Source organism: Chelonoidis abingdonii, chromosome 7 (genome assembly GCF_003597395.2).
Source record: "Chelonoidis abingdonii isolate Lonesome George chromosome 7, CheloAbing_2.0, whole genome shotgun sequence".
In the NCBI taxonomy this organism is placed as follows: domain Eukaryota; kingdom Metazoa; phylum Chordata; order Testudines; family Testudinidae; genus Chelonoidis; species Chelonoidis abingdonii.
In genome coordinates, this window is record NC_133775.1 from 80,994,388 (window position 1) to 81,021,869 (window position 27,482).

A 27,482-nucleotide genomic window follows, 5' to 3' on the forward strand; every position below is an offset into this window, starting at 1 on the left:
AGAAGGACCGGGATACTATACAGGAAGATCTGGACCACCTTGTAAACTGGAAGTAATAGTAATAGGATGAAATATAATAGTGAAAAGTGCAAGGTCATGCACTTAGGGATTAATAATAAGAATTTAGATATACATTGGGACGCATCAGTTGGAAGCAACAGAGGAGGAGAAGGACCTTGGGGTATTGGTTGATAGCAGGATGTCTATGAGCCGCCAATGCGATATGGCCGTTAAAAAAGCAAATGCGGTTTTAGGATGCATCAGGCGAGGTATTTCCAGCAAGGATAAGGAGGTGTTAGTACCGTTATATAAGGCGCTGGTGAGACCCACCTGGAATATTGTGTGCAGTTCTGGTGTCCCATGTTTAAGAAGGATGAATTCAAACTGGAACAGGTTCAGAGACGGGCTACTAGGATGATCCGAGGAATGGAAAACCTGCCTTATGAAAGGAGACTCAAAGAGCTTGGCTTGTTTAGCCTAGCCAAAAGAAGGCTCCGGGGGGGGATATGCTTGCTCTATATAAATATCAGGGGGATTAACGTTAGGAGGGAGAGGAATTATTTAAGCTTTAGTACTAATGTAGCACAAGGACAAATGGGTACAAACTGGATATTAGGAAGTTTAGACTTGAAATTAGACGAAGGTTTCTAACCATTAGGGGAGTGAAGTTCTGGAACAGCCTTCCGAGGGAAGTAGTGGGGGCAAAAGACTTATCTGGCTTTAAGACTAAGCTTGATAAGTATATGGAGGGGATGATATGATGGGATAGTTTAATTTGGGCAATTGATCTTGGATTATCAGCAGATAAGTCTGCTCAATGGTCTCTGTGAGGGGATGTGATGGGATGGGATCTGAGTTACTGCAGAGAATTCTTTCCTGGTGCTGGCTGGTGAGTCTTGCCCACATGCTCAGGGTTTAGCTGATCGCCATATTTGGGTCGGGAAGGAATTTTCCTCCAGGGCGGATTGGCAGGGGCCCTGGAGGTTTTCGCCTTCCTCTGCAGCGTGGGGCATTGGTCACTTGCTGGTGGATCTCTGCAGCTTGAGGTCTTCAACCACAATTTTTAGGACTTCAATAACTCAGTCATGGGTTAGGGGTTGTTAGAAAAGTGGATGGGTAGGGTTCTGTGGCCTGCTTTGTGCAGGAGGTCAGACTAGATGATCATATTGGTCCCTTCTGACCTACGAGTCTATGAGTCTATGAAAAAAAGGCTATTATTTGATACTTTACTTGTTATTACATGGTGTTGAAAACAAACACTATGTCCAGATCATCTGAGTTGAGATTGAAGTGGCTAATTTTGCTGAGGTAATATGATGGTTGGCTCCCTAAATCTGTGAAGAATCACTTGCTTAAAATATAGCATCTTTCACATCAGTAAAAAGTGAGAGAGAAAAGTAGCATCTTTATAAACAGATCTAATTAGCTATGCTTAGGATACCAAGATTCTTCTTGACAGTCTTTAAAGAGCAAAAACAGTAGAACTGATGTTGAACAGATGTAGGATTAATGGAAATTAGAGTTATGTAAAATCTGCAAATAAAGTATATGTGTTGACTGGATGTATCAGTGGAGAACTAACTAGCAGGCTTCATAGAAATGACAGGTACTATCAGCATTATAGAGCTAAGTATTAAAAGAGAAACTTTACCAGCTGCTAAGAAAGGCAAACAACTGTGCCCCTTAATCAAGTGGTTGTGGATTATGGGCCTTTAGTAGCAGGTCAGCTTCCACTAATAGACAGAAATTAATATCATGGAGTGGATTACAGTGTAATTTTGTTATACACTGTTTGCATATTCTTATATACAACATGTTTAATTTATGCTTAAACCAACCAAGGTAGACCCAGCCAAACACAGGTCATGTTCAGCAGCCATCAAGAAAAAGCTGTTTTTACTACTATTGCTCTGTCTCATAAGGTCCTCCCAAATAAAGCTTCCCGTCTTGGCTGACCTATCACACTCCAGTCTGGAAACAGAGCAGTAACAGCAGCAGATTTATCACATTGCTCTCTGCTGATCTATTATTGCTCAGCAAATTCATCATGCTATTTTATAAAACAATAAAGAGGAAAAACTAAGTGTGTCAGCCAGTCATGCAGCTTGTTTCCAGTTCTGAATTCCTTCTCACTAGCAGCTTTAGCTTGGGACTAGAGGTTAGTGAGTCAACCAGGGCACTCAATGAAAATGTTAGGCAATGGTTTAGCACCTAAATGGCTAAAGAGTGTGTATTGTGGCCCAGATTACTGTTTAGGATATTTATATTTAATTTGGAAAACTAATTTCAGCGTTCAGTTATAGAATCGACACCAGTATTTTCTTAAATTGCTCTTTTGTATCTTATTTTGGCTGCTTTACTTATAAGACTTATATCTTCATGTCACTTTCTGATGAAAAGACATAGATCTCTCATTTGTAACTCAACAAGACCAAACTCATTGGAACAAGTTCTCCAGAGAGGTGGTGTCATTCTGTTTCGCTATTGTACACATTTATTGGCTGGCTACCTAAAACCAATTAGCAAGCCTTCGATTTAGAGTACTAAATTGATATGCTAATTAAGGTAGTTTTCTAACTGTAAGCCATGATTACCTATCTCAACATGGGAAATGTCACTAACAGTGCCTTTTTTTAAATATAATTTTGATGACTATTTGTTGGAAAGCACTTCATTAGGCAGTTTTTGTATTGCGTTTCATACTAGATAACTGAAAAGATAAAATAACAAGGTTAACAAAAAAATCTGTAGTGCTTATTTATGGGGGTTTGTTTACTTGATTTCAGTATAAATTTCTTCTGCTTAAAGCTTTCAGTTCATTCCAGTGATACACTAATAGCTTGAAGCATCCCAAATTTTCCACCTGTGATGAGACAACTAATATGCCACAGTTAATACATGACAGAAGCATCTGTCACACTGTCTGGAGTGGCTCATGACTGTGAGTTGCCTACCTCAGGGCAGACTGTCAGAAAACAAGGCAGACACCCCAAACTGGTGGTGGTTTCTATTATTAGTTTTCACCAAATGAGTAACAAATGTGAAGTCCTGGATCACAATAACAGTCTTACTGTGGAGTCACAGACAGTCCCCTTAGACTCTCTAGTCTATCTTGCCACCCAGTTAAACTGGACTTTGTGATAAAATGGTTCCTTACATCAAAAATCACATCACATTTAGGTTGCTTCCAGTTCCAAGAGACCTGTCACTTGCCCCAGATCAATGGGCACCCTAGGTCTTACATCCAAGGCAACACTGGTAGCCAATTATAGTAAATTAATTAAAGGTTTATTAGCTAAGAAAAGGAAATGAGAGGTATTGAGAGGTTAAAGCAGGTAAAATATATGCACAGGTGGGTCAGTTTGTAATTCCAAATGGTGGCAGTGAAGTAATAAACTGCTAGTTTCCCAAAAGTCTTTTCAAGGTACCGAGATTATGTCTGGGGATCTCCACTTTGCATGTAGTACATTTCCCTGTAAGAGTTCAGAGATACAGGCTCTTTCCTTGAATCCATACATATAGCTTCTTCTCACAGAAAACAAGCTGACAGTGTCACTACCCACGTGTGCTTTTTCTTTGATGATGGATAGTGAGGAATGCAATTTGAGAGTTTGACCTGTGACCATCACACACAACAGGGCTGCCTGGGGGAGCAGGGGGCAAATGGGGCAATTTGCCCCAGGCCCCGGGCCCTGCAGGGGCTCCCACAAGAATATAATATTCTATAGTTTTGCAACTTTTTTTTATGGAAGGGGCCCCCAAAATTGCTTTGCTCCAGGCCCCCCTGAATCTTCTGGGTGGCCCGGACGCACAATGACTACATGCTTTGAAATAAGCTCTTTTCTGAAATTAGCTCTTCTGTGTTGAAGTTCTTCATTTGCATTCCACATGGCTTCTTTCTCATTTGTTGGATTATTTAGTTATAGGGTAGAAACAATGTAAATATTTGCTACTACATTATAATGGGATACAGATATGTGGAAACAATTCAAGTAACAACCCACTTGTTTTTATGATGTTCAAACATGAAATACACTCATATTCATTTAACAGTCACTTTGATCTATACTAATACACAAGTGAATTGGCCTGTGGATCTGGCATGAGCTGGCACCTATTCTGCTAGTGTCACAGCATCCTCCATTTATTTTAGCGAAAGGCTACTTGGGAGAAGGGGCAAAGCCATTTTACCTAATAGCCGCCTGTGGGTGGCATTGTAATTGCTACCACAGTTATGTAAAACAAATTGTCAGGCACATTAATCCTATGCTTTCCCCTCTAAACATATGCAGACTATGTCACAAACCTCTTTTTAAGCTTTTCTTATGTAAAGACAAAATTTGGTTTTTAAAAAATAGTGAAAATGCTCTTGGTTGTGTGGCTAGGGATTTTGCTTGAATTTGATACCAGATCCCATATCTCTTGTTGAGCTGGCACCAATGGGAGGACAATGCACTCAGCTCCTGGTGACAGCATCACGTGGCAGTAATTAGCTCCAAAGGGATTTATTTCTAGAATTCAGCAGAAAGGTAGGTTGAACTGCCATGACGGGATAAGTTTGCAGAACTGTGGGTGGAGAAGAGGGACTCCTAGGAAGGACTCTGCTATTAAAAATAAGTTTGTTAAAAATGAACATGAACCACAGATAAGACTCCAAGATCGGAGATGCTGCTAGTTCTCCTGTGTGTGTACTGTGGCATAGTTCCATACCAAGCCATATACATTTCAGAAAACGTAAGATTAATATTAACATCTGTACCTTTAAAGCAACTCTAGTATCTGGGTACAGTTTCATGTGAAATGGGTTTCCTTGATGGAAGCATAGCTCTTCACTCACTAGCGTCATTGTGTCCACCCTCAAGGATCAGTCTCCAAATACAACTGGGGAACCTTGGACAGCCATTAGGCAAAAGGCCTCCTTGAAGAGGTGAAATAATGTTACAAAACCCAGGCTCAGCTTGATCTCTAGAGTAAATGGTACTGTAGCTGCAGGCCTTCAACTGTGCATTGCTTTCCCCTACAAAGTTTATCCCTTGTGACAGCTATGGTATCCTTGCTGATTACACTGGCATACCAAGTCTCAGAGACAAAAAGGTGACCACTGAAATAGTTAAGTCTCAGTTCCTTGAGGGATTTGTAGATGAGGATTTTTGAGTGGACTCATATCTGGGCAGATACTCTATGTGAATTGTGAAACATGATATTTGTATTGATGCTGTTTAGCAGCTGGGCTGCTACAATCTGTAACTTTGGGGTTTTTCAGGTCCAGCTCCAAATACATTGCACTACAATAATATCATTTGGAAGTGACAGATATGAATCATCATGACTGGGTCCTCTGTAACAGAAAAGGGTACAGTCTCTGAGCCGGCTGTTGGTGCATGAGGCTTCTTTGTTCACTGCTTCTATCTGAGAGTGCAGGAGCAAAGAAGACTCCAGCAGGACCGTCACCACTCACCAACTAAAGTGGACCGATATTTTCAAAGTATGATCATGCACGCTCACCAGTTCTTAAGTGTGCTCCTTTTACCAGTCATCCTTGCTCGCGTCTTACAGTGCCAAGGAAACCTGGGGGAAAATACTGTGGCTCAGCTTCCTGTTGTGAAGTAAAAGCTCATATAGCTTTCTTATGACTAAAAAGAGTTATAAATTTTGCCAGTCAATAATTGTGGGTGGGCATATTGGCTCACCATGCTTATAAATTTGTTTTAGGATCTTGGACCTTTAGCATCTGTTAGCACCAGTTCAAGTTGTAATGTTGCTAGTTAAACCCTCACAGCAGAGTTCTTGGATTCTGACTCTTCTGGTTTCTATTTCTGGGAATCTGAGGTTGGGGAAGTATTGTTTCCATTGGCCTATAAAGAAATCAGCACATCTGTTGAAATCATGAGTGGCTTTTGTTGAACTCTGCAGCACAAAAACTTGTAGCTGACCAGCTGTGCAAATTGCCAGTAGATTTCAGTGCAGTCAGAAAGCATTTGTTTTTGTTTCTATATGCGTAGGGTGACCAGGTGTCCCAGTTTTTGTAGGGACAGCCCTGATTTTTGGATCTTCTTCTTATATAGGCTCCTATAACCCTCATCCCCGTCCCGATTTTTCACATTTGCTGTCTGGTCACCCTATATATGGGTATTACTTAGTTTGGAAAAAAACAAACAAACTTATAAACAAAGTTTTAGTGAATTGATACATGTCTGAATTCTCGTTCTGAAACTTTTGCATTAGCTAATTTTGATGGCAGATGAAAATCATCTTGGAGAACAGTAAGTTGTGTAATTTGTAAAAATCTAACCAAGATTCATAGAAACAGGGTTAGAATCAGTAGTGAACTCAGTGCCTGCAAAGCTTAATCACCGTAATTAAGGGAAAGAGCAGAGTAAGTATAGCTATCAGTCTCTGTTACTAGATTGTGGCAGAATAGGAACTTGGAGTTAATTTTAGCCTTTGAAATGATTCTCCTGTTAAGTCTGCCACTCTTTGAACTAAAAAAGAGTGAATATTGTGTTTGTGAAAGATGCCGGACAGCCCTGAGACATGGAAGACCAGGTAGAGAAAAGCAGTGGAATGTGAGGATCCCCTCCATAGCGCTCTCTCGTGGTTTAGCAGCGGAGGCTCCTCCCTCTCCAGGTCCCTGGGAGGCCACTCTGCCTCACTACGTCTCTGTTCGTCACCTACCATAGGGAATTAGCGGGGTGACAGTCTACAGCTCAAGTCTCTAGCTTGGGCCTGTAGTCAGGGCTGAGCAACAAATACAGTTAGGGAGGGCCTGGGTGGGGCAAAAAGAGTCTATAGCTCAGGCCTGTGTTCAGGGTCGAGCAGCAAGGGTTTGGGGCATCCTAGCTCAGGCGGATGGCTGACAAGCACTGGTTTCTCAGCCTAGAGGGGGAGACTTCCACCCCAGGGTTGGAGTGGTGGGGCGACACAGGGCCCACCCACTCTCCTGCATCCGGGCTTAGGGCCCTAACAGTGGCAGAGGGACGTGCCACTGGATCGGCAGGGATCCTGACTGCAACATGCTGACAGAGTCTATGGCAACAACGCAGCCGGACTAGGGTCAGCTGTCCCTGAGCCACTTCCTAACTCCCCTTCGGTGTGTACCTGAGTCTGTAGAGGGTCGTCCAGATCGTCTGGTAAAAGGCTTGTGGTAGGTAGTCCTGGCAACTCCTCCGTGGTCGGGTCAGCATATGTCTTCAGCGGCTCTGGCCAGTCCTCAGCTCCCCAGGACCTCCAGCAGTCTCCCAGCTTGGTAGTAGGGTTGCCAACTTTATAATTCCAGAAAGCTGAACACCCTTGCCCCACCCACTGCTCTGCCCTTTCCCTGAGGTGCACCCCTCCCCGAGGCCCTGCCCTCGCTCACTCCATACCTCCCTCACTTGCTCTTCCCCACCCTCTCTCACATGCTCATTTTCACTGCAAGGTCTAAACTGGCATATGTATTGTTTTGACAGATGTATTATGCTAAGTTCAGGTTTTATCTGTTAAAGGATATGGTAGCAAAATAGTCAAAAAGCATAATTTAAAAAGAAAATGAAATTACACAAAGGTTTTCATGATTCTTTCCCTTCCCTCTTCCCATTTTTGTAACCAGCTCCATATTTTTTGTTCACTAAACTTATTGTAATTTTGTGTGAAATTAGTACCACACATTATCACAGCTGCAATGGGTCCATTAAAGGCCCACTCCAGAAGCCCAAATACAAATCCATAGAGGACAACCACAGAAATGCACACCTGTCCAGATACCTATATAAATAAATCTGTAGAAACTGACTCCCACACTTACATGCAGATACACACGTGTATTCATGTGTACACATCTAGCATGCACTAACACATATACTTCCACATTATTTAATATTACAATTTTTGTTTAGTGCCTAGAGACCCCAACTAAGTTCAGGGCTCCAGGATGGTAGCTGCTGGACATACACCTAAAAAGAGAGCATCTGCAACAAAGAGTTTATAAGATAGCTTTGCAAAGGTGAGGAGAAATGTATGATACACTGGCTCTTCTGCAATTACTAGTCAACAACATTCACTTTTTAAGAAATAATAGATTTCTTTTAGAGTTCCCGTCTCTTTTAAAAACCTGTTATGAAATAAATACACATATTTTATGTCATCAGTTTTTTTGTGCACAAGCCAGCAAAAGGAATAAAAGTCAGAATCAGGCTGTAAATTTTATTCACACAGCTATACACACATATGGCAATACACACACCTTCCTACACAACGACACAGTTTCTTATGCATATACAGTCCATGCATGCACACATTTGCCTACACAGAGACACTTTTCATACACTTCTCCAGGGGCTGCCTAAATCACCCAGCTAGGAAGGGAGGAGGGTGTGCTGGAGGGGAAAAGATGGGGGGTGGGTGGAGGAGAGAGGATGGGGAGGGAAAGAGGCCAAGAATGAGAGCAGGGTGGGGGTGAGAGGGGTCAGTGAAGGAGAGAGGAGGGGGTGGGGGTACGTGGGGTGAATGGAGATGCAGGGGGAGGCAGAAGGCTACAGGTGCGTGAGGATGTGGGGGGCACAGGGATGTATAGCAGGAGTGGACAAACTACGGCCTGTGGGCTGGATCTGGTCCATGGGCTTGCCACCCCTGTGACACCGCGGGCCCTGCACCAGTGCTGGAAACAGCCAGAACCATGTCCCTGCAGATATCTCCAAAAATGCACACTGGAACCCTGGCCAATGGGAGCTTCAGGGGAGGTACCCACAGGGGAGGGCAGCTCACAGAGCCCTCTGCCCCCACTTCCCCAGGGGCCGCAGAGACGTGATGCCATTCGCTTTCAGGAGCAGCGCGGAGCCTGTCTTAGCCCCGCTGCATGTCACTGCCACTCCGGAGGTGCTCCAGGTGAGCAGCACTGGGCCACAGCCTGCAATTCAATCCCCACTGCACCCCGCACATCTCTTGCACCCCAACCTCCTGCCCTGTACCCTCTGCCTCACCCCTCCTGCACCCCAAACCCCTTCTGCACCGCAACCCCCTGCCCTGAGCCCCCTCCTTCACCCCAGCCCTGAACCCCCTTGTACACCCCACACCCCTCCAGCACTCCAACCTCCTGCCCTGAGCCCCTTCCTGCACACTGCACTCCATCCCACACCCCATTCGCTTGTCCCAGCCCTGCATGCAATTTCCCCACCCAGATGTAGCCCTCGGGTCAAAAAATTTGCCCAACCCTATTGTATAGGGATGTAATGGGAGTGCAGCAGTATATGGAGGTGAATGGGTTGCAGAGCTGTGGCTGGTGAGGGACATGGGAGTGGCAGCTCTGGAAGGTGGAGAGGATGGATGGGAGAGTGCTGTAAGGGGTACAGGGCTGGGGTGGGTAGGTGTAGGGGGCAGGACAGGACGGCATGGGTAATGGATGCAGTGAGGGGGATGGTGGAGCAGGGGGTTAGGACAGGGAGGGATGAAATCATAAGGGATGGGGCTGCAGTGGGAGTTGGGTCGGGGAGGGATGCAATGACAGGTGTTTGGGACGGGGAGGGATGCAATGACATGGGGGTTGGGAGTGCGGGGGGGGTTGGGACAGGGGAGGATGCAATGACGGGGTGTTTGGGACGGGGAGGGATGAAATGATGGGGGGCTTGGGTGCAGCCCCATTCCCAGCACTCAGAGATGGGGATACATATGCCTCAAACTCCTGGGTGCTGGTGATGGGGTGACAGACAGACTGTGGTTCATCACAGGGCATGCGCCGCAGCTCGAGCCCAACCGCAGAAGGAGAAGAGGACTGGGCAGCAGCGGGAGAGGCATGTGCCATGCAACCCCTCAACAGCTGAGTACCCGTGAGTCGCGCTTGCACTTATTCCTCCCCTGCCCTGACCCAGCCAAGGGAACTGCACCTGCGGATGGGGGCAGGGCAGCACATGGACCCCCCTGGCCACCCCTTAGGCTAGGAGCCGGACAGTCAAGGTGCTGATCGGAGCCACCATGATCCCTTTTTGACTGTGTTCTCTAGTCCAAAACCGGACACCTGGTCACCCTACTTGGGAGCAAGCAGAAGGCGTCTGGCTCCTTCAGCAGCTGCAGCCCAATTGAGTTCCCAGATCCGCCTTTTATACTTCCTGTCCCGCCCACTGACTTCCGGCAGGAGGAGTGAGCCCAGCCTGGCTCCACCCAGCAGGGCTCAGTCAGGCGTTCCTCCCCCTCTGGGTCCGTGGGAGGCTACTCCACCTCACTCCACTCTCTAATATGCTCCATCATAATAGTGAGCTAAAAGGCTAGTTTAAGTTACTTGTCAATTCTGTTCCAGTGTGCATTTTTGGAGATATCTGGCAAGGATGCTAATTAGTGCAGTTGTGATATGTGGGTGCTTACTTTGAGTAAGTGAATGAGTTAATGAATTACTGAAGAGAGCTAACTTCTGGCCACCATAAACCAGGTCTGGATTTCAAACCATGACCTAGGGATGAAAGGCCATTTCCCATCACTAATCCCATGAGCCATCTAGATCTCTGACTGCTCTGTCCTAGCAGCAGCCAGTTCTGTAGGAGAAAGTGCAATGATTGTAATCTCTTCAAATAGAAGTTATTTTTGATAAAATAATGTAAAGCCAAGTATTTCCTGGTTTTTATTCTTACTTGTGTTCCTGGAAACTAAAAGATGTACAATACATGCCTTAGGAAGATGTTAGAAGGCTTAGGCTGGACTTTCTAGAGCTTTTTAATACAGATGACTGGCATAGTTGAACATTCCTGTGAAATGCATTTCCGATATTTAAAGGTCTCTTAAGTAAATGCTGCTGCTACTCCAGAATGTGCTGTAGTATCTCATATGTTCACAAATGATCAGGATCTCAGTTTGTTACATATCAAAAAAACAGTGGAAGAGGACCCTAGTGTATGATCACCAATTCCTACAACACCATGTTTTTTTTCATTTTTTGCACAGATCTGCCATTCAGATACTCAGTCTCACTGTGCATATGGAAGTGGTGCAATTCTCAAAGCCCTTTCATCCTTTTTCTCTTTTTCTGGATCTTAGAAAATAAATTGTGGCAGATGTGCAAACAGTTTGCAGTGACTGAAGGAAAAGTTTTTTGAGCTAACTACCAGCCTCCATCTTTGTTGTGTGGTAATGGTGCTGCAGTACAATAAATTGCCTAAAGGGCTATTTGTTGGAGACAGATGGAAGGACATCCACCCTCAGGAAATAGCTGGTATGGACAGCTTTATTCCCGTGTAATTATGCTCCTGGATGTTAGTTTTGATGCTTTTTGCATGGTTGGTATGCCAGATTTAGACTTTTAAAGTGGTTCATGAATTGCAAGAAAAATGTTGAAAAATAAAAAAGTGTAAAATATACATTTTGGTTATTTGGCTAAACGAATTAGCTTCCATTGTGAGAGAGCATTCTTGTAGCATTCTACTAGGAAATCTCATGTAGAGAACCTTTTGTGATCATGATGACAGCATCAAGAAGAATTCTGCACCAACTTGTTTCCTGTGTGGTTGGAAATGAAGGATGGTCACAGGCTGCACTGAGACTTACCATCCTCAAAGCCAGCAAACTGGTTCTGCAGGAACTAATTTGTGTGCATGATAAACATACCTTTTTAGATGAATAGGATCTTTGCCTGCCTCTTAACTCAGCTGCTTTCCTTCCCAACTCCTCCACCCTTCCAAAATAATAATTTGTGCCTTTCTCTTAAAAGAGTGACAGCTGTACTGCTCTTCTGGGGCAAAGGAGAGGAGTATTTTTGCAGTCCCCCCCCCCTCCGTTTTCCACCTAATATTTCGGTTGTGCTATGTGAACTTCCTGCACTGCTACCAAGGGAGTGAGACTTCAAGTACGTCTCCCAGACCCAGGTCTCTTGCAGCATGGGGAAAAATACTGTTAGAGGGCATCAGGGTGGTTTTAACTGTTGTGTTTACAGAAAAGACCTTGTGCATCCAGGGCCAAGCAGTTAATCTACTAATATTGCTTCAGAAGACAAATTATTCATCTAAATGAGTTAGTATATACTTCAGCTCTGTGGTTCCAAGGTTTAAATTAGATATGTCATTGGGGAGGATGACGCACATGACAATATGTTTCTACTTGTACTCAGCATCTTAGAATGAGGTCAGTGGTAATCCACCAGAGCAAAGTGGGTCTGTTTGGTTTTTGTTTTCAAGCCGACATCAGCATAGTTCTTTGGGAAAATTCAAGAGAGGTGTTAAAAAGAGAAATTAAAAATACAGAGTGAATGCAGGGGCAATAGCAATAAAGATATTGGTTGGGGCAAGAAAAATAATTCCCCAAGACTATAGTACATTGCTTGAAACCACATACAACAATCAATTAAGCTACGGTATTTCCTGAGCAGCAATGAATGTTGTTACCTTTTGTTACCCTTTGGAGTCTGTCAATATTAGTTGAATTAACTTCAGAATTGATATTTCAAGTGCTTATAAAACAAAGTCTTCCTCCCACCCTTCTTCCCTCATTCATTGCCAGTCCTAATCCCAAATAGCAACACTTTTTTAGAAACCAACATCACGTCTGTTGACTCTCCGGTGGGATTTGATATCTCTAACCATGAATAGGATTCTCCTTAATAAGTGGTTTTAAAAAAAATGGAGGAACTCTTCTCTCCCCTAAGACACAGGAATCATTTCAAGGAAGCCGGAAAAATAAGCCTGATCTAATGCTTGCCCCTGAAAATGAGAAGTCAGATTTCTGTTTTAGTAGAAATGTGTGTAAGGAAGTTCTTGCTGTGTTGACCAATGTTTTGAACAAAATATTGAAAAGAACACTATCAAAACAAACTTCTTCAGGCTTTTTCTACCTTGGTAGTCTCCTCTGATCAAGATGGCTCTTGATAGTTAAATCAGTAATTTCACATCTTGTGCAGATACATTCCATTTTGCTATCAAAGTACTAGATACTCAGCTTGAAGCTCCCTTCCCACCCTCCTCCCACACCTATCAGTGCTATACACTCAGATACCAGGGGAAAGGATGTGTTAATACCCACCCTTATGGAAAATACCTTCAGAGTTGAGTAGCAAATGACATCATTTATGTAGAATTTTTAAACCAACCTGTATAATTATACAACAATAATATAATTTGCTATTGACTTCTAGAGTAATTTACATTGAACACAACTGACCCTATCCTTGCTGAATTCTATGGGGCTTTATCATAAGGGTAGATAAAAAGGAATGACTTAGTTGTCATAGTGACTACCCCATTGGATGGCTGCTGACTTTTCTGCTGATGTTCTTGCTTCTTAGAATTAGTATTATGAAGGTGCTGATGTCAACACATTTGCCTTTTTTCCTGTGGAGAAAGTATACCATTTACTTTTACTGCTTTGAATTAAAGTAGAAAGTTTAGAGAAATTCTCAAAAGCAGCCTCTGTTAATAGTAGTAGTGAAGCCTTTGGACATACCTCTAGGTAAGGTTGTGTATTAAATCTTTCAAACAAGTGTGGAATTACAGGTCTGAAAAAAGGGATCATTTACTTGGAAATACACATCAAACTTGATCTTTCAAAACATATTCTATGGGGATTTCTCTCCCCTTCTGCCCCCATTCCACATGTGGGAACTCATATTGACCTCACTGGGGAGGTTCTGCCTGAATATAGAAAGGAGAAAAAGCTCCAAGTGGACTAGAACAAATGTCACCTACCAATCCAGTCTTGAGATGGAGCATGTGGTAATATTTGATGAGAGAGACTGAGAGTTTAGTGTCTGTCCTGCTGTTTCTGAGGACATAGCTTTTGATTTTTAATGTGACAATCCAGTTTCAGATAGTATTGTAACTAGGGCAGCCCTGAAAGTTGTTCATTCTTCTTATCTGGATGCTACTGACTGGATTCCATATTACAGTTTATTTGCATGACTTCTAAGGTAATGCTTATCGCTGTGTCAGCAAGCTGTCTGTTTTAATAAAGTTCCCGGCTATCATAATCTGGGTAAAAGGAGACCTACAGCTCTGAGTTGATTGAGCTGAGCTGTAATTCAGAAATGGTTCCGGCTATTATAACATCAGGTTTGTACTGCAGGTGGTGATTGTGATATGTAGAGGAAATGATGATTTCATTCAAACGGACTGAGTCAATGTATGAAATGGTATATGTTGGACATGGCAGGGCAAGGATACCCATGGGGAGGTGAATACTACAGTGTTACTTTTTTTTTTGTGTATATTAAAAGTAAAATGTGTTCCTGCATTGATAGGTATCAACTAAATGTGCAGTGGTTCCAGTGTGCCTACTTTTGAGACCTGTGGCAAAATTCCAGTTTTGGGAAGTGGTGTAATATCCATTGCCTTAATGAGAGCATGAACATAAATCCAACTGAGGTTGAAAGGAAATTGGAACCGTGTTAGTGTCCCCAAAGTGAGTTTCAAACAAGCAATTGAGAGGCAATGTGGTGTTATGGATAGGATAAGGCATTGGACTGGAAGTCAGGAAGCCTAGATTTTATTTCCAGCTCTTCCACTGACTTTGTGTGTGTAATTTTGACAAGTCACTTCAGTTTCTTGTTCCTTCCAACCTTCGGTTATATGGTCTTGTAGCAAGGGGGCCTCACTCCCTGCCGCGCCTGAGAGGAACAGGCCAGAACAGGCGCGGCCACGGGCTGAGCCACCGCCGCCTGTCCCCGCCCCCCGGAAGTCAAGGGGCGGGACAGGAAGTCCACAGCCACCGCCGCCTGTCCCCGCCCCCCCGGAAGTCAAGGGGTGGGACAGGAAGTATAAAAGCCCGGCCCCAGCGCTCAGTTGGGAGGAGGCTGCCGGAGAAGGCAGACGCTGGGGCCCGAGCTCCCGCTGGGCCCAGCCTACCCCAGGCTCGATACCCGGAGGAGTACTGGCCTGACCTACCCTGTGCCCAGTACCCAGAGGAGCTGCCTGAGCTTCCTGACGCCCGGCCTTTGGAGGAGCTGTCTGAGCTTCCCCACCCCTGGTACCCCGAGAAGTGGACTGGACCTCCCGACGTCCGGTACCCAGAGGAGTGGACTGGACCTCCCGACGCCCGGTATCCTGAGGAACCCATGGTCTGGGACTCACTGGACGACGCCGGCGGATGGCAGGTACCCAGTGAGGGGGAGGTTGGAAGTGGCCCGGGGGCAGCCGACTCCAGTCAGGCTGCAGACTCACCTAAGCCGAGGTCAGCGTGTTTCAGTCAGGATCCCCCACTGACCGTCAGCGGTGTTGACTGCTACTAGGGCCCCGGGCTGGAACGCAGTGGAGTGGGAGGGCCTGCGTTCCCCCTGCCACCCTTTCAAGGGTGGCAGACTCCCCCTCCCCTGGCCTGAGGAGGTTATTCATGGTGGTTGTTTGCTCAGCCCTGCTGAAAGGTCTGAGTGCTGTTACTGCCCTGCCCTACCCAAGGGCCTGGGCTTATATACTATTGACTTATTGCTCAGCCCTACTGAAGGCTCTGAGTGCTGAATGGCTTACTGCCCCGCCCTGACCCAGGGCCTGGGCACCTAGAGACCAGTTGTCTGCTCAGCCCTGCAACAGAGGGCCTGAGCCGCCTACTAACTGTTGTTTGTTCGCTTAGCCCTGCAGCAGAGCGTTGGAGCTCTAGGTGACAGTGGGCTGCCGCTCAGCCCCGAAGCAAGGGGCGGGCCCCGGGCTGACGGAGTGTGGTGAGCCGGTGTGGCTCCCCTCCGCCCTCAAGGAGGGTTGAGCCCCAGTCCCACTCCGCAACAGGTCTATTTAGACAATCAGCTCTTAGGAACATGCATTTGTGTGTTTCAGTGTTTATACATATGATGCTTAGCGCAATTGGCTCCTGATCTTTGTTATGCCCTATAGATGCAAATAATACAAACAATAATTAAGAAGTAATTATCTAAGTTACTTTGTTTATGAACACACGTTCTAGTAAAACAAATCAAGCTTTCTTGTAAAGTTTCAGAAGTAAGCTAGATTTTTCAACAAAGTTCCTCGTTAGATTTTACTATCTAAAACTTCAAACGTTATTTTTTATAATGCAAATTTCCCAAGCAATTCACAGTATATGTACAAATATCCAATCTGGAGTTATTTTTCAGGCTACAGTGAAAAGTTTGGACTTCTGATTTAGCAACCAGAGGAGTTTATGAAAGGTATACAGTTAGCAAAGTATTTCTGCAGTGGCTGTTTCCTGTGGAATATAAGTTTTCCCCTATTGTCAATGAATTGTGGATCTTTTATGTTGGATTTAAATGTATATGACAGAAGAACCTCTGAAATCCTTGTTGTTTTTTTTTTCTCTCTAAGAAGGTCCTAAGAATACATCTGTCAATCTTGCATATAGAAAATAAATTAGTATATTACCCAAAAAAAAAGTTGATAAAAGTTGATAAAAATACTGCAGCTTTTAATTTTGTGAGCCTGCTATAGAAATAAATTAGATTGTTCATATTTTTCAAATAAAATCTGTAGCTAAGTCAACTGGCTATTATGCATAGATTTAAATATAGAAAATGCAAATGGTAGGTAATGAGCAAGTTAGTTGTTGTTTATGGTGTGAAATGAATATACAAATACTGGGGGGATTTATTTTTATGGTATTGAAAATCCATTCAATTCAAATATTTTCTATAAAATCAAATACGTAATCGCTTTGTAAATTGTTCAAATAATGTAAAAAAAATGAAGCAAACATGGTTATTCAGTCTTCCTTGTCTGCTACAGTTTTGGTGGAAGGCATTCTTTAGAGCAGTGCATAACCATGTAATACAGTAATGAGGTCCCTCAAGGGAGGCTAATCCTTATGTTTGCTTGATGGTTCATGTCATTCTGAAGCCTCCCTGTATTCTGTATGATACTCTTAGAAATTAGTCTGCCTTAAACTATTGGTAACAGAGAGTTGTTAGACTGGGCTACCGTTGATGGAATTTTTGCTTCCTTGCACCTTCCCCGCCCCCCCGAAAATAATTAATTCTATTATAGCAAAGTTGTATGCTTCCTGCTCGTCATGCGTACTGTTGTTTGTTGGTCAGAATTACATTTACTGCATCATAACCAACATATTGGTGGCTAATTATTAAGACCGTTAACAAAATTAAAGGATATTTAAAAAGCAATAGAAATTGGAAAACTGTAATTTATTTCAGGTTTTCAAGGAATACAAGTGACCAGTTAAATACATTCATTTTTTATAAAATGTCCTGCTAAGACTGTTGAAATCTCAACACAAATAAGACCTGCAATGCAGCATGCAATACCAAGAGAAGCTTTCTTCCATTATCCCATTTATGCTTAGCATATACATACTGTGCATAAGTAAAATATTACATTTATCTGTCTCTTGATATGCCAACATATCATGAGGTAGTTTACAAATTTCACTAACCTGAAAAGTGATCCTGATGTAATGTTTTTGTACTGTGATCCTGTAGATCATCATTAGAATTTCCCACTTTTAAAATGGACTCAATTTTCTTGTCCCTGCTGTATGAATATGGAGAAGTGGTTGAAAGGTTATTGGATAAAATTTTATTTTTCCTTTAAAGTCATGTCGTAAAAACATTAATTTGTTTTCATAAGTGTGACCCAAACCTAGAAATGTGTTTATGTTGCCTAATAGTGTAAAAACAAATCTAGGGTATTTATCCAGATATGAATGATGAATATCAGTAACACACTTACTGAATTAAGTTAAGTAAGTTTAACACACTTACTGAATTAAACAATTTGCTGTATGTACATAGGTGGTAGTACACATAAGGGTAAAGTACTCCTGAAAGAAAAGAGTATGATGTGCTTGTCCAGTGTACTGAATCTATAATTAGGTTAGGAGATGTGTGTCCGCTAGCACAGATGAAATGTTGTCACACCAGGTTTCAGGATGGGTGTCCACAAGGCCCAGATACTGAAAAGTTCCCCACTTACCTGGCCAACATTTGAACCTGTTCATGTTGTGGTTTATGGAAAAAAACCTCCCGGAGAATTCACTTGTTCATTTTTGAGAATGATTTTGTGTGATTATATTTTTAAACAAAGCAGAAAAGATTACAGCACTTAACACCAGTGTGCTAGTTCTAATTGTTAGATTCGGAGAGAGAGAAGAGGTTTGTGGGTATAGTGAACAATAGCTTCACTGCCATGATTAGAGTGGTTTAATTGGTGAAATAACTGCCTTATTTGAGCTATTGAGTCGGTGTCCTAAATAATTGGATAATATAATTTAGATTGCCAAACAGAAGAATTAAAATTGGCCAACATTCATGTAGGACTTTTTTCCAGACATTTTCTTAGATTGCTAAATAGCTTTCCATGTTTCAGGCCTTTTACTATGAGCAAGGGCATTCTTCTTCTTTTAATAGGCATATGCTTCCTAGAGTGAGATGTCAATGGTAAACTTTGAAAACACATGGGTATAATTTTTACAAAACAAAAACTTGTTTCAAGAAAATGTAATAGCAAATGAATGGAGTATATACCACTACAGTATAAATATGAAATTTAAAAGGGTGTAACATATGCTTTAAAATAAAATAAAGTCCATTAAAAGGTAAAATAGAATAGCTAACTTGGTACGTGATTTCACCCTATTTTATTATAGGTGTATTTACTAGCTGTTGGGGTGCTTGCAGTGCTAGAAGGAAAATTCCAGAACAGTAAGGTAGATTTCTGAAAAATGTTTGTATATGCTTGAGATTTCTTTCTTCTGGCTTATAAAGATACAGACTGAAACAAAGCAGACTGGGCTCAATGACTAAACTCTGATAGCTTTTGTTTCTGCAGGTACAGTAGATCAAAATTCATCATGTAAATCCTGATCTTACACAGTGCCAATGCTTAAATACTGTCACACTGTGACTTTAAAGCACAGTACAGAAATGTATCTATGCCATGGCTAGGAAAATCCGTGAGTTGCATGGCTAAATCCTGTGAACTTAAAATGATAAAGCTTGAAATTGCCATTAATTAGGAGATACATAGACTTTGTTTCACAAGGAAAATAAAATGCTTAAATTAGTGGCATCATTTTGCATTAGTTGTTAATGGGTAACTTTTTCTTCTAAAAAGTGCACAGTTGAACAACGTAAACCAAATAAGAGTCATAATTAAAACCATTCTGAAATACATTGTAAATAACACACTTAAAATTAGGCAGATGGGAATAAATCAAGGCAATCTAAGTGAGAAAGAGGAAGAAACTAAGAGAATAAGATGCCAACAATGGCCATATTGTGATCAAATAAATATTCTCGGTGAATTTTTAAAAAGTAGAAAACACAGATAAATTGAAAGAGAGTGTATGTTCCTGCTCAAAGGTCCTACGGTGCAGCAAAGGTTCAATTGCCTGGTGACTTGAGCTGTGATGATGGGAACTCTAAAAATTTGGTTAGTGAACGGCAGATACCTGTCACTGGAGATTACAGTATTTCTTGTTTAAGGCTTGTGGTCAAGGTGGATGGCACATTGCATTATGAGATTTCTCTTCCCTTCTTTAGAAGCCTCTCATGCTACCCTTTTTCGTGATGGAGTACAGAATTATATGACTAGACCAAGGGTTCAGTCATCTGTGGTTTTTCTTATTTTTGCTATTTTCTTGTGGCACGTCAAATTGTGGCATCTTAATTTCTATCTGCAAAGATAAAATAAATGTATCTGAGTTCTCTCTGTGTATCTATAGAGAGAATGCCATGGCATGTTGAGTGAACTTTGAGTAGCAGATTTAATATTGTAGTAAAATTGGCCCTTTCGATTCTCAATTTGTGAACCAGAAACTTTCACTCTTAGATATATCTAAAGAGCACACTTTTAATAGTTTCAATTTAAGAATAAAATGCTTGGTTTCTCTTTTTCTATTGGTGCGCTCAAGCAAGAGTAGTTGCTACTTTTACTATGGTGTATCATTGCTTAAAAGGCAGCTCTTTAGGACATGCGGCTTGGCTGAGGGAGTTTTCACTTCTGGTTGTGGGTCAGTAATAAAAGGGTACAAAGGTTTGCAGCCCCCCCATGGTGGAACTTACGAGACTGTGGTGTTGTAGAAGGGTGTCTAGGGAAAAGGTGCCATGATTGACAGCCTGGGGATATAACAAATAGTTTCAGTATGACCTGGTAACTGAAGCCGGGAGGGCAAGCAGTGGGAGAATTCCAGCTATGTCATGGGAAATGCCCATGGCCAGCATTCTGATTAGCAGCAGAGTGCAAATCCTCTGGGTCATTGCCAGGGTTCAGGAGGGCAAAACACTGCCGCGACGTCAAATTGTTGCCATATTTCATTTGTTAAAAGAGAGTGGACTCTTTGATTACTACCTAGTGATGTTTGTAATGATGGCATGTCTGTGTACAGTGGTAACTGCTGGGAGAAAAAAGAGGGTGGGAGAAGGATAAATTAAGTACATATAGCATCGAGGAATTCCATCAGAAAACTAATTACTAATTGTCTTGTCTTTCGTGGGATCTCAGCTTGTCCTCCATGGTTATCGTTGATTTTTTCCTCTTAGAAAATCCACATGCTGTAGTAGTAACGATAACTTCTCTATGGATCCTTAGGTAAAGATTTGATTTAATGTATTCAAGGAATAAGGAGAAGCATTTTGAGAATATTTTCCTATCAATATGACTAGCATAATCTACCAATAGCTATACTATAAAAGCTAAATAAAAAGTTGTATCCAAACTAAACAGACTATTGTTTTAAGTCACTTTGTATAACTAAATTATGCCAATGCTCACCTATATAAATGATACTAGTGTACACACTTGGCTAAATTAGTGAGAGTTCAGATTTAGGAAATTACAACTTTTATAATTGGATTTGAATACAAACTCCCACAGTCTCTGGAGAGAGGTTGTTTAAATCTAGGGTTTATATACATGTGGAGTTGTTCTGAATAGCTATGTGTGTGGATTTATCCCAGAATAAGAGTGTCCCCGTACATGGAGTTAATGAGTAAGGAATAGATATTCAAAAATAACTTCTTCTGGAGTCATTTAGGACTATTGTCCTTTAAATTCAAACTCTACCTTAATCTGAACTAACTATTGCTCAGACATATGTCTACTATAAACAGATGGGTGGTTTTCCCTCCTTCCAATAGTCTTCCAAAACTATTCAAAATAAAAAAGCAGTGACAATTTTTCCCCATCCCTTCTTCAACAACAGCACTTAAATTAAAAATGTAGTTTCTATAGAAATGGCAATTTTAGTAGGCAAGTTTTGTATGATTTCCTTTAGTACTAGAATCCTATTTGATATGTTACTGGTTTTGTTAAGGTTCAGTTAAAGCGACCCTGGACAATATTTTCACTCAGCGATACGAAGCACTTGGAGTTCGTTTTGAAGCTGGATGTAAAATTAACTGTAATTGCTATCGGTTATAGTCTCTGGATATATTGTGAAGAACTTAAGCCTAACTCCCATTGACATAACGGAAATTAACCTGCATGCAGGATGCCTGTCTATGTATAGGGAGTAAATGGGGTAAGTGAATGAAAGGTTTATACAAAGTGTGGGTCCAATTTAGGTGAAGAGTGGAGTTTCTTTTTACTTGTTATTTTGGACCTATTTATATGAGAAGTGAGTTGGCATAATGAAGGATCCCACCACCCTTTCAGGAAACCATAGGAATAATTTTGTTTGATGTGGAAGTAGAATACAATTGCCTGGTGTGATGGGGTCCACTCACCTCTTGTGAGCACCCTAGAGGAGATATGCATGTGCCTGCTCTTCTTATTTTCCAGCTTTGAGCTGCTCAGGGTGCCTCTGCAGGCTGCCATCCTCGTCAAATGGATCTTTGGCGACTCAACCCTCCAGCAGAGTCATACGCAGTTCATATGTGAAACAACAAGCCCCTTTCAGGGTACAAGTCCACCAGGACCTATTACAGTATCTCGGTTGGTCTCTTCCTACAGCCCTCCCTGGGTTCAGTCTCAAATTGCCCCTCAGCCCCTTCTGGGCTAGCTCTCAAATGATCCCTACTCTGGAATGGAGCAGTGCCCCCAGGGCTTCCTTCCTGAAGACTCTTCACCAGTTTCCCCAGCTGAGTCAATCTTCTAGGCTGTCATTCTCTTCCCTAGGCTACTTCCTTGCTCAGGGCTTAAGCTATTTCCTGAGTGGCTGGGGGGGGGGAGGGGCTGGGCCCTCCCACTGATTTGGATCCTGACCCAGAGATTCTACAAATAGCAGCCACCTCCTAGTCCCTTTTTACTCTGTTGCTGCTGCTACTGTTCTTGGGCCACTTCCCTGTGAACCAGCACATTCACCTTCACCCTTACCCCAGGGCTGAAGTCCTTCTTGAGTCCCTGCAGCCAGGCAGGAGCACCTTTCCTGCTGCTCTGGCTCCAGCCAGCAACTGACTCTGCTCTGTCCAGCAGCTCCTTTTGTATGAGGCTGATGGACTCTGATTGGCCCTTCCCCGCAGACACTCTAGGCAGCCAGGAGGACTCATCTCTACTGCTTTTTCTGGGGGCAGGGTGTGGTAGGATCAGAAGATCTCCATCGGGAGGGCTTCTGAGCCTAGTACACCCTATGACACCCCATTTGTAGCCAGTCATTAGATCTAAGAAGTGAGATGGAAAATTAAGTTTTCATCTTATAACCTTCTTTGGAATATTTCTTTTCTCTTCAAACTTGTGATTCTCTTTATATCCACTTGGACATCATCACCTGAGCCAAAGACCCTGTCAGCAGAGATGAATGGGGTCACAGTTAAATTACACATTGAAAAATATCAGGCTTTGTACTGCCATTAGATGTCTCTTAAATTAGGTTAATCAGCAATTAGAGGTTTGCAGCAACATAGTAATCCCCTGTCAAGTACAATTGGATAGATATTCTTGCATTCCCACTCTCACTGCTATAGTCACATTTTTGCTGCACTGCCTATGCCATACAGAAGATTTGGAAGTTACTTAGAAGAGACTATTTCTTCATTTGAGTAATTGAGGACTGCAAAACTGGGTCATAGTGGTTTTACATACACCTCTATCTCGATATAACGCTGTCCTTGGGAGCCAAAAAATCTTACTGCGTTATAGGTGAAACCGTGTTATCTTGAATGTGGTTTGATCCACCGGAGTGTGCCCCCCCGTGCCCCTGGAGCACTGCTTTACCACATTATATCCAAATATGTGTTACATTGGGTGCCGTTATATTGAGATAGAGGTGTATGAGGTCAAAAAACCCACATGATATGTTGTGGGGGAATTTTAGGAGTGAAAAGGGGTAAGGGGGCCCAGTTAGATCTGTTGCCCGCATTAAGTAATTCAGAAGAGACTTTATTTATTTAGCTCTTACCAATCACTATGACTTACTTAAGCTGGTGGGATTCTTTGTTCCACATTGATGAAACTCTCAACTGATCTTTTTGCTTGTAGGTATGCTTGCACAGTTTTTTCATTGCTCCCTGTCTGAAAATGGATGACATGTAGAGAATAAAATATTCCTGAAGAAGCAAGCCTAAATATCACTTCCGTTTTTACTTGATGACAAATATAGCTATAGGTATTTGTCTTACAGAAAAAGCCCCTAAGATTTAACTGTCCGTACTTGTTTTTAGTTCAGTATTTGTGGAAATAATCTTAGTGTATGTAGTAGCATCTGTCCTTGCTATTCCCTTAACAACTTAATCTTTTTCCCAAATAATATTAGGTTTCTCAAACGTTTATCTAAAAGATCCTCCAAATCCTGTGTATGTCTGTTGTGTTCTTTCTGGTAAGACAACCAGAACTGCTTGTAGTATTTCACATGTGATTCAGCTCATAACACAATACTTAGAAAAATTACTTCTGATTTCTGTTTAATGTCTGTTAATGAGCCCCAGAATTTTGTTTGCCAAAGCACTTACTGTAATTGTAATTCAACAATTCAAGATTTACATGCAGCTGAAAGTACTGTATTTGAGGAAATGATTTAAATGCTTACACGGTGAAGTTACTAATATATTTGTGTTAGTTAAAACACAAATACTAATGTAGCATATAAAAGTAGTTTGGGGGAGCTTCTATACTGATCTTCATTTAATATCATTGCATGATCAATGGCTGTGTCATGGTACAATTCCCCACCCCGAGCCTTAGCGTCCAAAAGATGGGGTACCAGCATGAATTCCTCTAAGCTTAATTACCAGCTTAGAACCTGTAGCGCTGCCACCAACCAGGAATTCCAGTTCCTGGTACACTCTGGTCCCCCCAAAACCTTGCCAGGGGAACCCAAGACCCAGATCCTCTGGACTTAACACAAGAAAGTAAACCCTTTCCCCACCGTTGCCTTTCCCAGCTTCCCCTCCCGGGTTACCCTGGAAGATCACTGTGATTCAACTCCTTGATCACAAAAGAGAGAAGAATTCGCCTTCCTCCCTCCTTCTCTCTCCCCCTCCCAGACTCTCCCTGAGAGAGAAGTATCCTAACACAGAGAGAAATTAACCTTTCTCTCCCCTTCCCTCCTTTCTCCCCACCATTCCCGTCCCCTGGGGTCTCACCCAGAATAAAAGGACAATCAGATTCTTAACAAGAGAGCTTTTAATTAGAGAAGGAAACAGTAAAAATTATCTTTGCAAATTAAGATGGAATATGTTACTGGGTCTTTCAGCCATAGACACTGGGAATACCCTCCGCAGCTAAGTATACAAGTACAAATTAAATCCTTTCGCAAAATACATTTGAACTCCTTCCAGCCAAATACACAAACTGAACTTCTTCCAGCCAAATGCACATTTGCAAATAAAGAAAACAAACATAAGCCTAACTCGCCTATCTACCTAGTACTTACTATTTTGAACTTATAAGAGCCTGTATCAGAGAGATTGAGAGAAACCTGGTTGCACGTCTGGTCACTCTCAGAACCAGAGAGAACAACCTAAATTCTAACAGTACACACACAAACTTCCCTCATCTAGATTTGAAAGTATCCTGTCCCCTGATTGGTTCTCTGATCAGGTGACAGCCAGGCTTACTGAACTTGTTAACCCTTTACAGTCAAAAGAGATATAAAATACTTCTGTTCTATTAACTCCTACTATCTGTTTATGACAGGCTGAAATAACTAGCCCCATTTAGCCTGAATAGGAATGGGATGTAAAAAAGGCAGTCAGTGTTAGTGATGAGGTTTCGTACACATTGCCCTGATAACACATCCACAGCAACTACTTAAGTTTCTTATATTAGACCTCTTTTATAACTGGGGTAGATTGTGTGATAACACCAGCCCAAGAAACCAAGGTACTGAACAATGCCATGCAATTTATGTGTTTATGGTGCGGGTGATGTAGAAAAGGGACAATAAGTAAACAGAATTATGATTAGAATGATCTTTAGACTTTTTGGATCTGAGCCATGACCCTTGCTGTGGACTGGTATCTTATGAGATCATAGATATTGGAGAAGCATCCTGGAAATCCTAAAGATTGGAAGGAGTGTATAGGAGCAAAATGCCAGTGTGGAAGCAGATGAAGTGCAAACAGCTAGAGTTAAGTGGACAGTTACTAAAGTGCTTGGTTAGTACATCTCTGCCTCACTATGATGCGGTCGTCAGCAGCCAAAAATCCCTACTGCGTTATAGCCCTTTAAATTGCCGGTGAGCCTCGCTGCTGCAGCCCCGGGGTAGTGGTGGCAGGGCTCCAGTGAGATCTAAAGGGCCCCGGGGCTCCCTGTGGCAGCCAGAGCCCCAGACCCTTTAAAGTGCCACCAGAGCCCCACTGAACCTGTGTTATATCGGGTAACTTTATAGTGGGGTAGAGGTGTATACTGATGAGCATATCACAAAAACATCAATCAATGGGTAGACAGGAATTAGAGGGCAATCTCTGGAACTGTGAAATAAGTTGAGGGAGGGCCAGCTAGTAGGAGCAGGACAAATACTAGGGATGGAGAGGAAACAGGGCCGCATAGCAAATATATTCAAGTAGTTCACATCCAACAAATTTTAAGAATCTGATTTGTATGGCTGAACTTCTTTACAAATAGCTTCTTAATTAAGGAAACATCTCATCCCTGTTGTCATCTAAGGTAACATTTTTGTTATGAAATATGACACACAGTTTGTGAAAACATTTGAAGATAGTTGGTTAGTCTTACAAAACAAATCACATTTCCCAAAGTCATACATTAACTTGCTAAGCAATGTAATCACTGGAATGCAGAATTTCTCTGGAGTTGACTTTAATTGTGTAGTTTTTGTGTGATACTGTATGTCAGAAATATTTTGATTTTTCATTTGGAAAAAGGAGAGAATAGGCCTGTAATAACTGAGTGGACAGCTCAGTGTGAGATAGCCTTGCAATATCTTTCTGTGCCTGCAAAAACTGGCCCTTAGCCTGTCATCAGCTCAGATAATAATTACAGGAAATGTGCAGTGATTTGAAATTGTGCAGAGAATGTGGTGAGAAATCCGGGTCTGGTGAAGATCTTAATATAAGTAAGATGTTTTTGTGCTTGTTCTGAACACAATTTGAGCCTTAGCCTAGCCCTTGAAATTGAGTATGTGGGTAGGGAAGAGAAATAAAAAGTTATGTTATTGAGGAGATTAATGTTAGTGGTGAATGGTCAACTGCCTAGCACAACTCAGCTTGTAAACCACCAAAGATGGAATTCTGTTACCTCTATCAAATTGTAGGCCTGATTCAGATTTTTCTTCATTAGTTTCCAGGCTTGAAATAGAGAATCTAATATCCCAGTATTTATCAAATGAAGTGTCACAGTAAAAGGAGGAAAACAAGAGCTGGAAAATGATTATAACAGTCTCTTGTCTAAAACCCTGGTAGGCAAGTCATGTGTTGCAAAAGCTCTGATCATATATTCATGGCAGGCATACCTACATGCTTTTTGTTATTTGTTACCTTTTAAAGTGAGTTAGGTTTTTAGAACCATGTGTCTTTCAGTGAGGCTAGTGACATTTAATTTCGGGAAGTGCTGAGGCCGATGTGTGCTCAAAGAAATATTAGGGATAAAAACATGAGTCTTTAAACAAATGAAATGGTAATAAAAAAAAGAGAAAGAAAGAGAGATTGGGGAGGAGAGACTACATTTCACAGAGGGAGATTGGCTATAAAGTGTACATTTAATGAAACTGCATGCTGGGCCAGAGATGGATATATTGAAGACAGAAATAGTGTGCCACTTACAAACAAGAAAAATCTGCTTCTGTTTAAATACAAAGCCTTCCTGCACTCTAGCTACCTTGCTGTAATTGTGGTTACTCTGTGTCATGCTTCTCAATCTGTCTTCTCAGCAGGAGAGTTCACAATGTCTGTTAGCGACTCTCTATGGAAACCCCGCTCCTTGAACCTGCTAACAACAAAGAATTCACCGTCTGTAGCAGTAGCCACAAATCGTTGGAACTCGGGGAGGTACTGTTAGCATACAAACAGCATATGATAGAACAAAAGGCTGTACCCTGTTGAAGTCTCTTAGTCCAGATGGCCAATATACTAACGGATTCCTTCAGCCATGATGCAAACATAAATCATCAAGGGGAATGGATTGCCTTTGGCCCATTATCCCTAGACAGCAAGCAGGATCACTCATTTATTCTCATTCAGATGCTGTCTCCATCAGGTTCCCACTTGGTTCTGATTTTATGTTCCCTGT

General features: G+C 42.2%; 1 protein-coding gene across 1 annotated transcript in view; it reads left to right on the top strand.

Annotated features, from left to right (window-relative positions):
- The window catches only part of SLIT3 (slit guidance ligand 3), an 811,806-nt gene that overhangs the window by 108,331 nt on the left and 675,993 nt on the right, over positions 1-27,482 (top strand). The gene's annotated exons all lie outside the window — the stretch shown is intronic.